Genomic DNA, 18,462 nt, shown 5'->3' on the forward strand with positions numbered 1-18,462 from the left:
ACAGCAACACCTGCTGTTGGAGCAAGTGTTCAAACACATATAGCCCATGGGGCCCGTCTCTCATTCTAGCCACAACACTGATGAGAAATGAGAAAATTTCACAGACCTCTGTTTAACTCTTTTTTAATGGCTTCTTAGAACATACTGAATAGAGTCTAGAATTGTCACTATGGTCTGAAATTTTTTTTTAGAGAATAAGATCACGCTGACATCCTGCTGGAAGTCCATAGCACATTCTAGCTAGTGTCCTGAACTCCAGGTCACACCGTTTTCTTCTCTTGCAGGAAACACTCTGAACTCGTCTATATTTTAGTCTTAGTATTACCCTGCCTGCTGCCTGGAATGACAGCAGCCTTGAACTGCTCCCGCATAAGCTCAAGGCTTCCCACTATGTAATTCCTCAGTAAGTATTGTGAAAGGAAGGATGCAGTGGTGGCGGATGGAGACTCTTTCTCTCAGTAATCACTTACGTTTAATAACCAGCATCTTAGACATTAGGTTAGGGGTACATGGATTCTGCAAGTGTATGTAGCTTATACCTGAATTTTTAAAAATGTCTCATTTTCCTATATGACTGAAAATAAATTTAATTTTTTCTCTATTTATTTATTTAATCATTTTACATCCAGATCCCAGCCCTCTCCCTCATCATCTCCCAGTCCTACCCACACAGTCTCCTTCCATTCCCTCCTCTCATTTCTCCCAGAGAAGGGGAGGGCACCAATTGGTACCAATCCACCCTGGTATCTCAAGTCAATGCAGGATTAAGCAAATCCTCTCCCACCAGGGAGTGACAAGGCAGCCCAGCTAAGGGAAAGTGACCCAGCAGTAGGTAGCCGATTCAGACACAGCCCTTACTCCTATTGTTAAGGGACCCTCATGATGACCAAGCTGCACATTTGCTACGTATGTATAGGGGGTCTAGGTTCTGTTCATGCAAGCTCTTTGGTTGGTGCTCCAGTCTCTGTGAGCCCCTGTGGGCCCAGGTTAGATTACACTGTAGGTCTTCTTGTGGTGTCCTTGACCCCTCCAGCTCCCTCTATCCTGCCTCCCATTCTTCCCCAGTGCTTCCCAAGCTGGGGCCATTGCTTTGCATTGGGTCTCTACATCTGTCTCTATCAGCTTCCAGAAGAAGCCTCTCAGAAGACAGTTATGCTAGACACCTGTCTGCAAAGACAAAATGGGATTCTAGTTATGCTGTGTTGATGGATGACTGATTGCTGTATAAAAATCCAAATGACACTTGACTGCTTTTGTTGATAAATATGGCATTGTCTTTCTGGTTATCACACATGAAAACAGGTGAAGTGTGAATACTGTAATGTTTAAGTGCAACAAAACAATATTATATCCTAATAAGACGAGCCTTGTTCTGCAAGATGCACAGTAAATACATACCGAGTGTATTTGCAAGAATATTTCACTTGTAATTCAGAACAAACATACTGAGTGAATGCTGAGTAAAATTGCTCTTGCAGTAGATAAATTTAAAGAGCAGGAGCACATACGAGAAATAAATGGAAGTGGACATGTTCATCTTATTTGTTTTTAGTATAGCAATCTTGGAGCTAGTTCTTCGCATTGAATTAAGCACCTTAAGAATGGCTTTTCTTTTTTAAAAAAATGATTCATTTTTTTTTTTACTATTTTGTTCAGTATTCTTCCTGCATGTGTGCTTACAGAGCACCAGATCTCATTATAGATGGTTGTGAGCCACCATGTGGTTGCTGGGAATTGAACGCAGGAACTTTAGAAAGAACACACAGTACTTTTAACCTCTAAGCCATCTCTCCAGCACCCCCTGGCTCTTCCTTTTGAGTTAATTTGACCAAAGACATATTTCAAATAAGACACATTCTCTGCCTTTAGGGGCTCAGAACCTAGAGAGAGTCCCAACCAATAAAGAATTTTTATGCCAAAATTGTAATACAGTAAAGATATATACAATATAATAGAATAGTGTGGAAAAGTATCTTGGACTAATAGCACTGAAGTATGTCAGAGTTAGACGTGACGATTGTTACAGGGGAAGCAGATGAAACACAAGTTCTGAAAACACACGTGGAAGTAACTTCATACAGACTAAGCAGGGTGTATTTATGTATACACACACACACACACACACACACACACACACACACACACACACACACACACACTTTGTGTTTACCATTGTTGGATTTAAGTTTTTTTCTATGCCTGCTTTAGTTCCCAAATAATGAGATAGAGACATGTTACATTTATTAATATGCTTTAGAGCAGTACAGCTGGGCAGATTCTAATCTATTCTAACCTGTCTATATTATCCTGGCTACGTACCAGCCATCTGCCCCCTGACATCTAGTCTCGCCCTGGCTGCTCCTGCTCCATCTTTGTCATCATGGCAACCCTAGTGGCCCAGCAAACTTCTTCTTCTAGCTCTCTCTCTCCCTTTCTACCTAGAACCTTCAGAGTTGGAATGAAAGTCCCACCTTAACTCTCCTGCAAGCTATAGGCTGTTCAGATTATTTATTAACTAATCAGAGATAACTGGGGAGTCTTCTTTACACAACATTGAGAAAGGAGAGTCTTCAACAATCATGACAATGCCCACATCCAGACTGCAGCCTGATCTCTGGGCACAGAAATCAGCATCTGAGCACACAGTGTATAAGATGAACCCCCCAACATATAACAATAATTAATTTTGAAAAAGAAGTCAGATTTTAAAAGAAAGCAAGCAGGGATGTATGGGAGGGTTTGATGGAGGAAAGGAAAGGGAGAAATGATATAATTGTCTTATAATATTAAAAAAATATAGTCAAGCAAGTAGATATGCTGCTGGGGGGCTCAGGAGAGACAGACTAATGGTAAGACATGGTGTTCTTCATGCAGACAACAGCCAACCTGTATTGGCTATGAAGCACCACACTTAGACACAACTCCAACAGCAACAGGATGCCATCAGAAGTTCGGAAGCAAGTGGTCTAGGATACAGCTACTGAATAGAAGAGTTCTCAAAACTGTCCTCATGTAAGTTACTTGAGGCAACTGTGAATTCTGATTCACAGATCCCGTGAAGCTTGTCTTGTAGGCAGAACTCCCGGTGAAGCTGTATTTACTGGCTGGTAGACACACTGAGCAGCAACTAGTTTAGGAACTATTCCTCTGTGAGAATCTGACAGGAGCAGCCCAAGGAGACTGTTGTAACATCTGAGATGTAAAGTGTGGAGGGACTAGATCAAAGTGGTGGCAGCCAATAAACTTGTTTGGAAAACACATTTTAGAAACCTGCTCCTTCTCTCTAACAATTTTAATAAAAAAAATAAACAAACGAAAATGTTTAAAGATTTGTGATGAGCACCTATATATCCCCCCCGCCTAAATTTCACAACTGACATCTTCTTATGCTTGCTTTACTGCATAGCTATTTATCTGATCTCTTTTCTATCGGTTTACCTGTTTATTTTATTTTGCATGCATTTCAGCATAAGGAATCTCTTTTTTCTCAATAAAAAATACCAAAATTGAAAATCTGATGAGAGTGGATTGTTTGAAGGTTTATGATTGATGAACAACATAGAGAGAGATGTTTATGGGGTAAATGAGAGATACCATTTTAATATATGATTTGTAGATATACACAGCTGACATCTGCTGCTCTGGCTAGATCTCAGATGACAGCCCCGACTAGGAATCACTGCCTGAAGCTATAAATGAAAGACTGTTCAAATACGGAGGGTAGAAAAAGAAGACTTGGCTATATTCTAAAGAAAAAGGAATGTACTTATGTACAAGGCAAAAAAGAAAATATAATATAAAATACAGTATGAAGGACCAAAGTACAAGATGCAGAAGAAGATGATAAAAGAATTTTCTTGTAAATATCTTTGCAAATAATTAAGAATACTTTAGGGATATCATGGTTTAAAACATGTCAGCCTTGTACTTTATACCTACGGTATAATGTACAATGGCTCTTACTGTGTTTTTATATGTGTATTTATGACTGTTGACACTGAACTTTTGGCAGTCAGTCTTCTCACAACATTGCTTTGCCTTCACAGCAGTGAGAGAAGAGCCACTCAGAGATTACAAGAATCATTTCCTTGAGTATTATGAAATGTGAAAACTGCTTCTCCTGTGTCCTTGGGTGGAAGTAAGGGCTAACCTAACCCCTACTCCTCTCACAGGTAGGAGCCTTTTTTCGCTTAAAGACTTATGTTTGTGACATGGTGAAATTTACTCCTGATTAACTTTAGGGAATTCATTGTGGTAAGGATAAAAGGACATTTTTAATTTTAATTAAAAACTAGGCTGTTAAGTTATTCCTAAGATATATACTTTAATTATATTTTATAGCTCTTTACAACACAAATAATTGAAGAGACAAAGAACATCAGAAAAAGTCATAGAAATGGGGAGAAAAAGGATTGAATAAAATGAGTAGCAATATCAAACTGATAATAAAACGTAGCATCTTTAAATGGAAGCTTAATATAAACTCTTAAAAGCTAAATATTAACAAATAAATAAATATCCCCCCAAAACAACAGTATGAACATTCATGTCCAGGTATTAAAGCTATCATTCACTAAAAAAGAAAAATGGTTCACAGATTTATAGCTTATTTGTCACAGTTTAAAATTACCAAGGGAAAATCCATTTTAGAATTTGGGGAATTTTAAAGTTCAGGAATTTCATACATACGAACAATGTGTTTCAATCAAATCCACTCCTCACTCGCTCCTGTACAATTTCTTTTCCTATTACCTTTCCCATGCTCCCTACCAACTTTATGTGCCTTTTAAAAAAAGTCAAACCCACTGAGTCCACTGAGTGCTGCCAGGATGTACATGGGTATAGGACCGTCTATTGGTGTCTTCTGATAGTATTGTTACCTCTCCTTAGGAAAAGAAATCATTAGAAACTAGACTATGGAAAGAAAAGAAACTAGACTGATAAAGTTCAATATTTATTATGGTTTCAAACTAATATACATGAAGAAACACATGTACACTCACCCAAGCTATCAGAACTTATCTACGAATGTTCGATTTCTAATATTTGTAAAATTTCATTGTTCTTTGATAAATTACAATAATTGGTTTTATAATAACAACTCTGGAACCATATTTATATCTCCCCATGTGCTCATTTTTCAGTCTATGTGCGAATCAGAAATTTACCTTTAATGAAGATTGCTTTTTTTGCCAGGCATACACTTTCTGCGTTCATGCTGTGTCTCACTCCGTTTCTACTTTCCAGAGAAGTTGGTTGCCTCTTAGGGGTGAATCTGTTAACTTCCTGTCACATCTGCAAGTGTGCTGGTACTCACACTTCTTCTTTCTCTTGCTACATGGGGAAATTGTCACTCCATTACATAAGATGCACTGCAGATCTCAGTATTCTTTCCCTTTTAATCTCCTCAGAGTTCCTACCACATCAATTGTTCTAGCCCCAGTTCCTTGTTCTCTTGGTCTCTAGCAGCCTGGCACAGCATAGGTCTGCAGTATCCATTAAAGTTTTTCATCCACCCCCCAACTTTAAAACCTTCTTTAATTTTTAGTTTGTTCACTTTACATCCCAATTGTAGCCCCCTCCTTTGTCACCTCTTAAGGGATGGTGCCTCCCTCATGCCTGAGTTTCCTTTCCTTCCCTTCTATACAGTGGCTCTTGACCTTTTTGGTTTTCTTCTTCTTCACATTTTCTCCGGCAATCTGATGCAGTGCCACGATTTATATTAGCAAACGCGTTCATTTATTTCTCTCCTGAGTTCTAAACCCATATTAAGAGGCTTTTCCCTGATGCTTCTATCTGAATGTCCTTGAGGAACTGAATACTTTCAACCACCACTTAGCGCATAGGACTGCCCTTCTTCTCTTAGTTGAAAATGTCAGAAATCTTAAATGTCATTTTTTCCCCTTTCCCCATTTTTTCTTTCAACTAGCGCTTTCCGTGAGAACTTCTAAGGAGTTGTTGCAACCATCTAGTTACACTGGCTCTCTCCAGGGCCCTCTTACATTGCACTTGGCCTCCAGTTTTGCTCCATTCAGTCTACTGCTGCGATGCCGTGAAATGATCTTGTTAAAGCCCTGATTTTATCATCCCCTTTATTAAAACGCCTTAGTGGTTCTCTGTAATAAAATCTAATTAAACTCTTTCATAAGGTGAAGTGAGAGCACATCTCTAGTTGCTTTACACGGGTGGGTTGATACTTATAGCCCCAAGCCCCAAGGTCCTATCTGTTGGTGAACCACATCCCTACACACACACACACACACACACACACACACACACACACACACACACACACCACTTTTATTGATTCTCTGGGAGTTTCACATCATATACGACATAGCAATCCCTTTTCAGCCCTTCCATGTCTACCCCTGCCGCCCCCCGCCCCGCCTTCTAACCCACATCCTCCCCCAAAAGAAGTAAAATATAAGAAAACAAAAGAGAAGAAAAATCCCCTTTGTGTCGTCTATATACTCACTGAAGCGTGGTCAGACTCTCAGTGGCCTGCCCCTTAAACAGAACTGAGTCCTTCCCTTCTCACACTTCCGCCAGAAACCATCAGTTGTGGAGAGCTACTCACCGGCATCTGCATCACATTTTTCAAGAGTTCTCTTTAGTGGTTTCCTGGGCAGGGACCATGGTGAGGGTTTCTCACAGAAGCTTTCCATGTCCTTTCCTGTCTGCAGCCATGAATATCACAGCGAGAGAGTACCCTCCTTGCTCTTCAGGGTCATCGGGAGAGTAGGCCATGGGTGTCCACACAATTTCTGACAACAGAAACACCAGGAACATGCCCTGCTGCTGCAGTAGTACCACGAACACAGACAAGGCATTCAGAAGCTGCCCAGACTATGGATGTCAGGCCAGCCTCAGGTGGCAGAGGAAGCCACCCACCTCACCATAGCCCCAGTGGCAGCATGGCCCACAGACATCCACATGGCTTCTGGGTACAGCACAGACAATACTGGCTGCTGAACATCCGCACGGCCTTCTGTGATATCATGGACCACAGACATCAACACAGCCGCAGCCTGCAATAGGACCATGGACCCAGACATTCTCAGTTGTAACATGCAGCCCAGACATCACCATGATCTCAGGTAGCAGCACAGACCACTCAGATCAGTAACGGCCCCTGTTAGCAGCATGGCTCATGAACATCGACATGGATTCAGGAAGCAACAGAGACCATGAACCTCTCTACATGGCTTTTGCTGGTATCTCAGATCACAGATATGAACACAGACCCCGGCTAGAGTAGGGCCTCAGATTCTGTCATGGCGCTTGGTGGCAGCAAGAGCCTGGATATCACCATGGTCTCAGGTGACAGCACAGGCCACCCACATCTGGATGGCCCTCAGTGGTAACATGTGCCACAGAATCACCCCAGTCTCCTGCCAGGAGGGACACGGGTGGTCATGGGTGGTTACGGGGCCTGGCAGGCTCTCCTGGATGCTGGCTCTTGTGCCTCGTGTGTTATCCTTCCCAACACCCCACACCCCATCTGGGGTATGGCGCCAGAAAATGAGTCTTTCTGATTCAGATGATAACTTGCATTGTAAGAGTACTTCTTGCATATAAAGGCTATTTCTGGTCAGAGTTTAGCTTGTATCTAAATCCACATTTTGATTTTATTGTCTCTCAACCATCTTGAATTCTCAAGCTCCATACTGCAACCAGCTTTCTCAACTCCAGCCTTCTGCATGTGCGGACTTTTATTTGTCTCCCCAAACCTAGTAATAGCTCCTATATTTCATGGAAGAAAACAAAAATAAAAATTGTAACATAATTTTAGATCTACCATTAGTGTTTATTTTAACAACACTTTCAAATAACTATTCTAAGAACTAGTGAACTATCTGTTGGCTTCAGGTAATAAAAATGACTTCAGATCCACTAAGGTTATTTTGCTCCAGCTTAGAAAGATCACATTTAAACTTAAAGCAGGTTATAGCAGTCAGTATAACAAAACCAAAACTGGGCTTCCATTGTGAGCGATTGTTTAGTAAGCTATTTAGAAGTGATTTATTAGGAATAAGAAGTTGAGTGACCACAATGAAAAGTAATAAAACTATTTTAAATTATTATGGCTAAACATATTTTCTGGAAAAATGATATCCTACAGGCATATGCCCATGCACACATGCACATAGATGGGAAATATTAGTAATTATCAGAGATATTAGAAAAACATAATGAGATCTTTAATAATATGATATCATATTTTAAAGTTAAAAATAAGGTTTTTTTATACAATAATATTCTGAGTATGGTTTCCCCTCTCCCAACTCCTCCCAGGCCCTTCCCCACTTCCCATCCACCCAAATTCATACCCTTTCTTCTCTTTATCAAATCAGGCCACTAAAAGAAATAATAAGATAAAACTAAAAAAAGAAAGCAAACCAGAGTAGGACAAAACAAACAAACAGAAAAAAATTGCCAAATAGAAAATACATATAGACTTAGGCAAACACAAATTTGCACACATAGAAATCCCATAAAAACAAATTCAGAAAGCATATATAATATACATGCAAAAGACTTTCAATATAAAAAAAAGCCCAAACAAAGCATTACGAGTTGAAAACGCAAAGCAAAAACAAAAAACACCTCCAAAACTACCACTGAGTTTGTTTTGCATTGGCCATCTACTGCTGGACATGGTGGCTTCCCTTAAGTGTAGTTTATTACCCAGCAAGACTATTGGAGAAAACTGACTTTTTCTTCATGAGTGTTAATGACAGCTTCTGGTTTCAGTAGATTATAAATTAGCAACATACAGTATTAGTCTATCATTTTTTCTCCTAAATTATATTTATAACAAAACTAGAGTTAAACATTCAGGACACTTGCTCCATTTTTTTGAGACAGGGTTTCCCTGTGTAGCCCTGGAGGTCCTGGACTCACTTTGTAGACCAGGCTGGCCTCGAACTCACAGCGATCCACCTGCTTCTGCCTCTCGAGTGCTGGGATTAAAGGCATGCACCACCACCACCCGGCTTTGGACACTTGCTCATTACACACTGCAGCAGAGCAGGGACAGGCTTAGCTGATGGCCGAGCATCTACTTATTGTGCTTACTTATTTGTGTAATGAAACAAGCAACACACAACACCTCCCCAACATTTCAAGGTAATGCACATTAACATAAATGCTTCCAAAGAAATAGCTGAATTGCATTAAATACTGCTTTAATAATAACTGCAATACTAAACAAGTAGCATATATTATTCTCTCAAGGAGCTTCAGCTTCTGAAATTGAGCAGTAGAAATCAATCTTAAGACTGAAACATGTCAAGACCAGCAGCGTTGGGAGATCTGGGCGGGGCGTTAGCTGAACCACAGGTGTAACACACCCTCAAAGCCTGTTACTAATTTAGGTGGATAACTGAGCTAAGTAAGATATGACTTGAGGAATTATAAAGGCACCTAAGAAACTGGCCCAAGAGATGAAGAGACTCAGTGATACCAGTGTCAGGTAAGAAAGAGACTTTGTCTTGGGTTGACCAACTATCTAATTTTTTTTTAATGGCTTTGAATTTTAAAAAGAGAAATGCTTCATTGAATTTTCTTGGAAACAGATCAAAAGAATACAGGGTCCTACCTACACAATTGGAGACTCAAAGCGTATGCTGAGTGACGAGTGGCACTCTGGGTGTGGCACTGCAGCTCTGGCAGCAGGTACAAGAGAGGAGGTAGGGACACTCTGCCATCAGCCAGTGATAGAGGAAGGTCGTAGTTGAAGGTGGGATCTTTATTTTTTTAATTTTAAAAAATATATTTTATTAATTTATTCTTGTTACATCTCAATGGTTGTGCCATCCTTTGTATCCTCCCATTCTTCCCTCCCTCCCATTTTCCCCTTATTCCCCTCCCCTATGACTGTTCCTGAGGGGGATTACCTCCCCCTGTATATGCTCATAGGGTATCAAGTCTCTTCTTGGTAGCCTGCTATCCTTCCTCTGAGTGCCACCAGGTCTCCCTATCCAGGGGATGTCATCAAATACTTTAATTCTGTGGTTTATCTTCCCCTGCTCACACTTCTGTCTTCTTAGCTGGTGATTTCAATAACTCGGAGTCCTCTCTCAATGGAGTTTGTTAGGAGGAGGCCTTAGGAAGCATATTTCTTCTCATTCTGTTCTTGAGTGTATTTGGTGTATTTGGAAACTTTCTTTAGGTTCCTCTCATAATGAGTTTCCATGCATAAGAAGACAGGGGGTAGGTCACAAGGACACACTTGGATGGACTTGGAAGTGAGTGTGATTGGGGTACATAATATGAAATTGTCAATTAGTAATCAGTAAATTATTATGTTGGAAAATGTTTAGAATTAAGTAATTTTTTTAAAAAATCAGAACCCATGGGAAATGATGGAACTATGAAGGAAATTTATTACCATAAATTCTTACCTTTATAAAATTTAGAGTAGTTTCAAGTAAAAGCTTGATGATGCACCTGGAGTCATAGAAAAATAGGGACAAGATAAACACAAGATCAATAAATGGAAAAAAATTCAGAGCCGAACTTAAAATAGAAACGAACAGTCAATGAACCTGTATCATTTCTAGGAAGAAATGAAATTGTCAAACCCTTATAAAATAACTCAAATAGAGAGAAGGTCAAGTGCTGTCAAGATTCAGAAAATAATTAAAGTACATTGTAAAAACCTATATTCCAATACACTGAAAAAATTAAAAGAAATATATGCTATATATTTGTTATATATTTTATTTTATTTTATTATTTTATTTTTATAGGCAGGGTCTGTTGCTGAAACTAGAGTTTACTGATTTAGCAATCATAGTTTACCAGGAGTGCCCAGGAATCCTCCTGTTTCTGCCTCCCAATCACTGGGATTAAAGATGTGATAGAAAACCACCGTGAACTTTTCGTGTGGGCTGATGTCAGATCTTGATATGTTGTTCTATTTTAGAAATGATAAAATCATTTAATGCTTTCGTTATTTTTATTTCTTTTATTTTGAAGAATAAAAATGATTAATATGTTATTAATAATTAATTAACCAATACATTTATATTTATAAAATATTCACATTTTAAACCATAACTATTCTTTAATGCGAACTTAGATGTATCTTCAGTGAAAATGGAAAAATCTGCCTCTATATTGTGTATATATATGTAATTATAAATAGTTATTATAGGCAATTTCATATGAGAAGGGTATTGAAAAACAGAACCTAGCCTAACTGCTGCTTTTTTCAACTTTATGGCCTAGTAACAGTCCTTTTCAGTTAAGTTTCTGGCTGTGTCTTAGCCTGCTTTTTAATAGGTGTCACTAGGACCTCTATTTGCTATTTGAAGACTTCTGTTTTCCCATAACGAGAAACCACAGTCCATTTCTATCTCAGGTGGGTTTCTGGCTAAGAAGATCTGCCCTGGACCAGGCACTCAAACTGTTTGGCTAAACAACATTGTTCATATCTCATGAAAAAAGAGTGAAGCCAAGCTACTGAGGTGCCTACTTTCTCCCCAACGAATGGAATACGAAACATAGACTTCCAGTAGAAATATGCAGTAGACGTTCTGCAGCCCTCACCTTGTTTGCTGACCTACTTGTATATTATCAGATAAAAATAAATATTTTTTTTCTAGGTCAGCTTCTGAGTGAGCTCAGATGATTTTATACTGAACACAGCCTCTTGAAGTGTTTATGACCACATTTCCCAGGGGCCTTGCTGTGAAGCAGCCTCTAGCTTAATGTTCACATCGCAGCTGCCTGCCAATTTTCCATCTTTCATATCTCCTGGATAATCGTGGACATTTCTATTTTCAGGCATAAGGGTGAACAACATGGATGAGGAACCTTCCGCAATGTCAGTACAGAGTAAGGGGTGACAGCCTGTAGGAGCGACTGTTCAGCTACCCATTTGCTTTAAAAAGTCCTTCCTTCAACCTCTAGATTAGACTAGGCTCCTTAGTCTGTGGGATCAGAATGTCATTACCCTCTGTGTATATATCTTAATACACTTAATATGCAACATGTGGTTCTAGGATACATGAAATCTGATGGTGACCTCTCAGATTTCCATGACTGTAATGATGATTTTAGTACAGTTCCCCCTCTGCTGTCAGAACCCAACATAATGCTTGTTCTACACGCCTGTTTTGTTAGGGGTATAAATCTTGCTAGAGGTAGAATGCTCGTGTTTTTTTTTGTTTTGTTTTGTTTTTGCTTTTGTTTTGTATAATATTGTCACTTATTCTGTGTGGATGCTGTGGTCCCCTGGTGGAGCCAGATGGATGGTGAGAGAGGCTTCCATGCTGCTCATTAGAATAAGTACTCATGTCTGCTGACACACCACGTGACACCAGCAGAGGCTCCCAGCTTACTGGTAGAGCCCCAGAGTGGGCCCGGAACGGGGCAGTGGGTGCTTTTCCTGTCTGTATGGAAGTTTCCTCAGGGGCTGGCAGGCCTGGCTTCTCCCCATAGTGACAGCAGAATTCTTGGCTAACCCAGAGCTCAAACTGGCTCCCGATTCACAAGAATATACATCAAACAGATAGATATGATTCTATATAAAGATAAGGTAAAATAGTTAGATAAAGCCTTCAAATACCTCACAGACCTGCAGAATATGGCATTTAAAAAAGGTTTTTATTATTTTAAAGATTCACTGACAATGAGACAGGTTAACTCCTGGCAACACCCAGCCTACCTCAAAGAGAATGATGAGCATCACAAACCTCCTTATGGAGATGGCTTCAAATGTGACAAACAAGACACTGGGCAAAATGTCCTCGTGTCTACCACAGACAGAATTCTGCCTAAAAAAGGGCAAGCTTGGATGCAGGTAGAGTGGACAGGCAAACTCTGCCAAGACAGAGTAAGCAAGTCTTCAATAGTTCTTACCTCATAAATGTCTTTGAGATATATTGGACCAGAAGGTTGAAGATGATGCTCCAACGTTGTAGATAGTTCTGGGTGACTATTCAGATATCAAACTGTCTCTGTCATCTTCTCATTTGGAAATCTACTGATCTGCACTCCCAATATATTCAGGTAATCAATTTTATTCCTTTTCAAGTCTTTGATGGAGTTAAAGACCAGATAGTTTAGTTTTCCAATTAACCTTACTTGTTTAGAGGTTAAGATGCTTTTAGGTCTAGATAGATATTTTAAGTTGATAATGATGAGATATGACAGACATTGATTTACATTCAGAATTTTAGATGCACCAAGATAGGAAAGATATTTTCTTCAAGGCTGCCAAACATAAATAGCCAAAACACTAAGATTGTAACATTTATATAATTTCTGATGTGTCATGGTTCTTCTTCATGTAGGTAGTTTATTGTACATAGATGTAATAATATAAATGCATATGTAAAAAATAAAAAATATTTATTAAAATATTTATACCAAAAAAAGAAACAAAAATAAGAACATGAACATAAAGACTACAGCTCTCTTTTCAGTCTCGTTGCACTTTTGTATTTGTTTTACTTTTCTTCTGCTTCTGTTTCCTTTTCTTCTTTTTGGTATTCTCCTTCTTCTGCTCTTTCACAACTCTTAACAATTTTCTTTTTCCCTTTTCTTTCTCAGTGTTTATGAATGATGGGCATTTAACAAATGATATATTTCAAATAGTTTTGTGTTTTGACATCCATCCATACCTATGAAACTATTACTGTGGTCAGGTAAAAAAAAAAAAAACGTACCTCAGCATAAAATTTTTCCTGTCTAATCCTGAGACTCCACCCTCTGCCATGTCCCACCCTCTGACCTGACCAAGCAAATGCCCACAGGCTTCCCGTCCATGTAGACTAGATTTATTCTTTTCCTAAATAGTTAATTCCTATTGTAGAGAGTCCAGTACATGGTCTTTGGTATCATTGCTTTCAAAACATGAACCCCGGGAGGTATTTAAGATACAAAGAGCACGGATCCCAACTCCACCTTCAACCTTAACACCTTTTGCCATGTAAGATGATGTAGTCACATGTTCCAAGCATTACCCTGGAAATATCTTGCGCTTACGTATATTTTCATCATTTGATCTATTATACTTTGCTTTGTAAGCTTTTAAGATGTCCATTTCTCTCCTTTTCCTTTTTTTGTAGCCCAGCTGCCAGAGGGAGCTTTTTTGTTCTTTTTTTTTTTTTCCTTTCCCAGAAGATACATGTTTCAAAATGGATTCTTCACATGATATTTATGATTTACACCTTGCATCTTTGCAGTTGTTTCTCTGTACTCCTTCCTCTGACTGCCTGATCATGTTATAATATTCTTTACTTAGAGTATATTTAGTGTTTCTAGTGATTGTGTTAAGTCAAATTCAGGTTCTTTCTGGTTTTTGACCCTGTTGTGGTTTTATCTAGATTGTTCACTAGTCCTGCTGCATGATGAAGCTAGAGATGATCAAAAGAAACTTAATGAACTTCTTGATTCAGCTGTTTCACATTTTTCCCAGCCTCTGCTCTGTTTTTCTCCTTGTCCTCATCCTCGTCCTTGTCCTCCTCCTCCTCCTTCTCCTCTCTCTCTCTCTCTCTCTCTCTCTCTCTCTCTCTCTCCCTCTCCTTCTCCCTCTCCCTCTCCCTCTCTCTCTCCCTCTCTCATTAGGGATTGGATTTAGGGGTTTTGTGTATGTTAGGCATCCAGCACTACCATGGATCTACCACATCAGGCCCTGATCTCTGTTCTCAAATATAGTAAGTATACTTATTTTACCCTTTTTTGTTCACATCACTTCTGAAGAAAATATTAAGAAGCCTATGCGTAGGATTCTACAATTGTCTTAAGCTACTTATAGCTTCTATATTTTGTTTCTATAGTATTGAGTAAATTATCTATTGCCTTGAGAAATAGTCATAAACAAAAGCCTAGTTTTATTAAGTTATATTCTAGATTTGAGATTCTTCTTTTAAAACTTTCACTGTAGTTTAAGAGAAACAAAGTAGGATTAATTTTTAAAATGGAAGTTGGTCCAAAATGCTAATCAGCTCTGGCTTTAAACATAAACATAAAAAAATTATCATTTAAAAATAATATATTTTGGTGCCTTGTAGCTCATTGAAAAACTAGGAAACACAAAGGCTGTAGTTCATGCATTTAATCTCAACACTGGTTTAAGGATAGTCCAGTTTACAGAATAGAAAAAAAGACTGGAAATTATTGTAATCTTTAGGTCTTAGGTGTTTATTTCTCCTAAGGCAACCTGGTAGTGACCTAGCCTTGGGAGGTCACCATATTGATACTGAATAAATACCTTAACTGTCATAGTCTACTACAGCTCAGAACTCCTGGACCCAGTAATCTTCCTGCCTCAGCCTCCCAAGTTGTGACTATGGATGTGTGCCACTATACACAGCAAAAATTGCAGTTTTACATATATGATAAATATGTTGAGGGAGGGAGGAATGGGAGGATACAAGAGATGGATAACAATTGAGATGTAATATGAATAAATTAATAAAATATATTTTTAAAAAACAGTTAAATTTCAGTGAAATCCTTTCCATAATATCTAGTTCTCAGAAACAGGAAGTCTATGGAACAGTTTTCTATGCTTTTGGTAAATGGAAATTTCTTAGCTCCAAAAACACTGAGATTGAGAAGCGATGAAGCTCAATCCCCACCCACCTCAACTCAAGGGTCTTTAAGCAGTTAATATTTGTTAGGAGGGTTGCATCATTTTCTTCACAGGGGTAGCCATTGATAAGTTGTCCATGCTTCTGTGAATAAACTCTTACCCATACTCTGTCAGGAAATTAAAATTGAGCTCCATTGGCCAGATATACACCAGACATGAAAGTAGGTTTTACTAGGAGAGCGAAATAATTGAGAAAGAATATGAGAGCAAAAATGACTAAAATTCATTTCATACATGTATAGAACTATAAAGGATGTTGAAAATAACTAAACATTTACATTTGTTGAGAATGAGACACACATTGCAGGCTTACAGAACTTGCATTTTGCTGGTTGGTGAAGCTGTAAATGTAATTTGATCTATGTATCTGGTAGACATCCTGAGCCAGCCTGTTGGGTCAATAAATAATTATACAAATAAAATGTTATATTTTCACCTTTTTCTATGCAAAGAGGTTTAATGTTTGCTTTGAAATAAAGTATTCTTTTTCTTGCTATGAACAAGGAAGAACCCTTTGTTTTCAACAGAGAACTATTGACACAAAGTTCAAACAGAAATCAACTATTCCAAGGCCGCTCACCCTTTGCCTGGTGTCTATAAGTGGATCTCTGTAGTTGTTCCCATTTACTGCAGGAGGAAGCTTCTTTGATCATGGTGGAGAAAGGCACAGATCTATGAGGATATGTTATTAGGATACCTATTATTGCCATGGTCCTTTGGCAGAACAGTATTATTTGGTTTTACACTAGGTCCATGACCTAGCTAGTCTCAGGTTCTTAGCCAACCAAGCAGAAGTTGGATATGGGTTCCATTTTGTGGAGTAGACCTTAAAACAAAGCAGATGTTTGTTGATTCCTTTCACGAGCTTTGTGCCACCATTGCACCAGCATATCTTTCAGGCAGATCACCATTGTAGATCGAAGGGTTTGTAGCTGTGTTGGCTTTGCCTGTCTTCTTTGGCAGTGTGCTAAGTATTTTCCATTCTGGTAAACATTACTCCATAGAGATGAGGGCTCTGGGAAGACTAGCCTGACTTCCTTGGTGTTCATTGAGTTGTGCAAACGTGTCTTTAGCAATATGGACTTACTGTCAATTTGTAGAGAACAACCAGTATCCTTGGCAGTAGGCTGGGTTTTGGGAGGTTCTCATGGGACCCTTTTGGCTAAAATCTCAATTAGATGTAAACTGTTCTCAGTCCTGGAAGCTTCACTTGATGACAACATACGTCTGATTGGGGCTCAACCAAACTGCCTGAACAGAACGCTGAGATCTGCTTGCCTCTGTCCCCTAAGGTTAAAGGCATGTCTGTATTCCAACCTGATCACACAGACCTAGAAGGTCTTTGGATGTGATCTTTTCCCAGAGCAGCCATGTTCCAAATGAAAATTCCTCTACAGGCCACACCTATTCTAACCACCACAACATGTATCTTGTGCCTTTTCTTTAGCATTTTCTTCTGTTTGTCCTTTTTGTCTTATTCTCATTTATTTCTTTTTAAATCTTATCTTATTATTATATCCTTAGTACCCATTGTTTTAAATTAAAGATAAAAAGGGTATATATCTGGATGAGAGGGGAGGCGGGGAGCAACTGGGAAAAGTGGAGGTAGAGAAACCATAATGAAAATACATTGTATAAAAAATATCTATTTTCAATAAGGATAATGAAGACATTTACCATTAGAAGGTGGCTGCAGATGTTCACGCCCTCCCTTTCCTGCTATCCCTTTAATTTCAAGTAACACTACAGTTCAGACAAGTCCTTGTGAGCAATGCTCACTGTTAACCTGAGCTAGGCGCACAGGAACTCCTTTGACAGGCTCCCAGGAGTGGTAACAAGACCTCCTAGATGGCCACGTTGCTAGGTAACAGCTTGTTTCCTTGGTCACAGTGAATCTGTGGAAGACTCCTCTTCTCAAAGTGACAGCAGATTCTTGGTGGACAGTTCTCATATCCTTGGAAGTGTGTGAAAGAATGCCTTCAGAAAAATAGCTTTTATGAAGTAAGAAGAACTATATTTTTTTTTAACCTGGCAGACATGTTCAAAAGGTAGGAAATCGGAATTAAAAGTAACCTTTGATATTACTTGAGAGAGAACACAGAAGTCCAGCAAGCACAGATAATGTTGCCAGATTATATTGCAGTAAAGATGTAAAGTGCTGACCTGGTGGCTGATAAAGTTTGCTTGTAGAGTGAAACAAATTCAGCCACCATCATGTTCTCAACACTTGGAGCTAGCTGTAAACTCAAGTGCAGTCCTAACTATTGCCTTATCAAATGGGAGTGGGCTGTTCTTAGTAAGTATGTCTGCAGATACTTTTTGAGTGAGATCTGACTCTCACACGAACTCTGGTGCCCCTTTTCTGACCACGTCCCCTGGATGGGGAGGCCTGGCGGCACTCAGAGGAAGGATAGCAGGCTACCAAGAAGAGACTCGATATTCTAAGAGCATATATAGGGGGAGGAGTTCTCCCTCAGTCAAAGACATAGGGGAGGGGAGAAGGGGGGAAGTGGGAGGGAGGGAAGAATGGGAGGAAACAAGGGAAGGGCTAACAATCGAGATGTAATATGAATAAGTTAATAAAAAAAAAAAGAAGTAGGTGCAAATGTCAAGGTGGTAAACAGGACAGATAAGAAGAAATACATATTAACATTAACTAGGCACAACTAGGAGAATTGACAGGCAAAAATAAATATTTCAAGTGGGTAGAGATTCTGCATAGTATTATGGACTCCGCTTTTTACCTTACTAGAAGGAGATAATTCATGAGCTCTGTGTAAGCTGATATTTACCATTGAGTAAAGTTGTTGTTCAACAGGCCTTTATGAAACAATTTTTAAAGACAGTGG

General features: G+C 39.1%; 1 long non-coding RNA gene across 1 annotated transcript; it reads right to left on the minus strand.

Annotated features, from left to right (window-relative positions):
* Positions 1-9,974: 9,974 nt before the first annotated feature.
* LOC311589981 lies at positions 9,975-17,323 on the minus strand. The gene is made up of 3 exons (XR_014776710.1): positions 17,291-17,323; positions 10,410-10,455; positions 9,975-10,135 (listed from the first exon to the last, which is right to left on the minus strand). It is a non-coding gene; the product is annotated as an uncharacterized lncRNA (long non-coding RNA).
* Between the last annotated feature and the right edge of the window lie 1,139 nt (positions 17,324-18,462).

The sequence above is a fragment of the Acomys minous genome, assembly GCF_964271855.1.
Source record: "Acomys minous genome assembly, chromosome: 19".
Lineage (NCBI taxonomy): Eukaryota > Metazoa > Chordata > Mammalia > Rodentia > Muridae > Acomys > Acomys minous.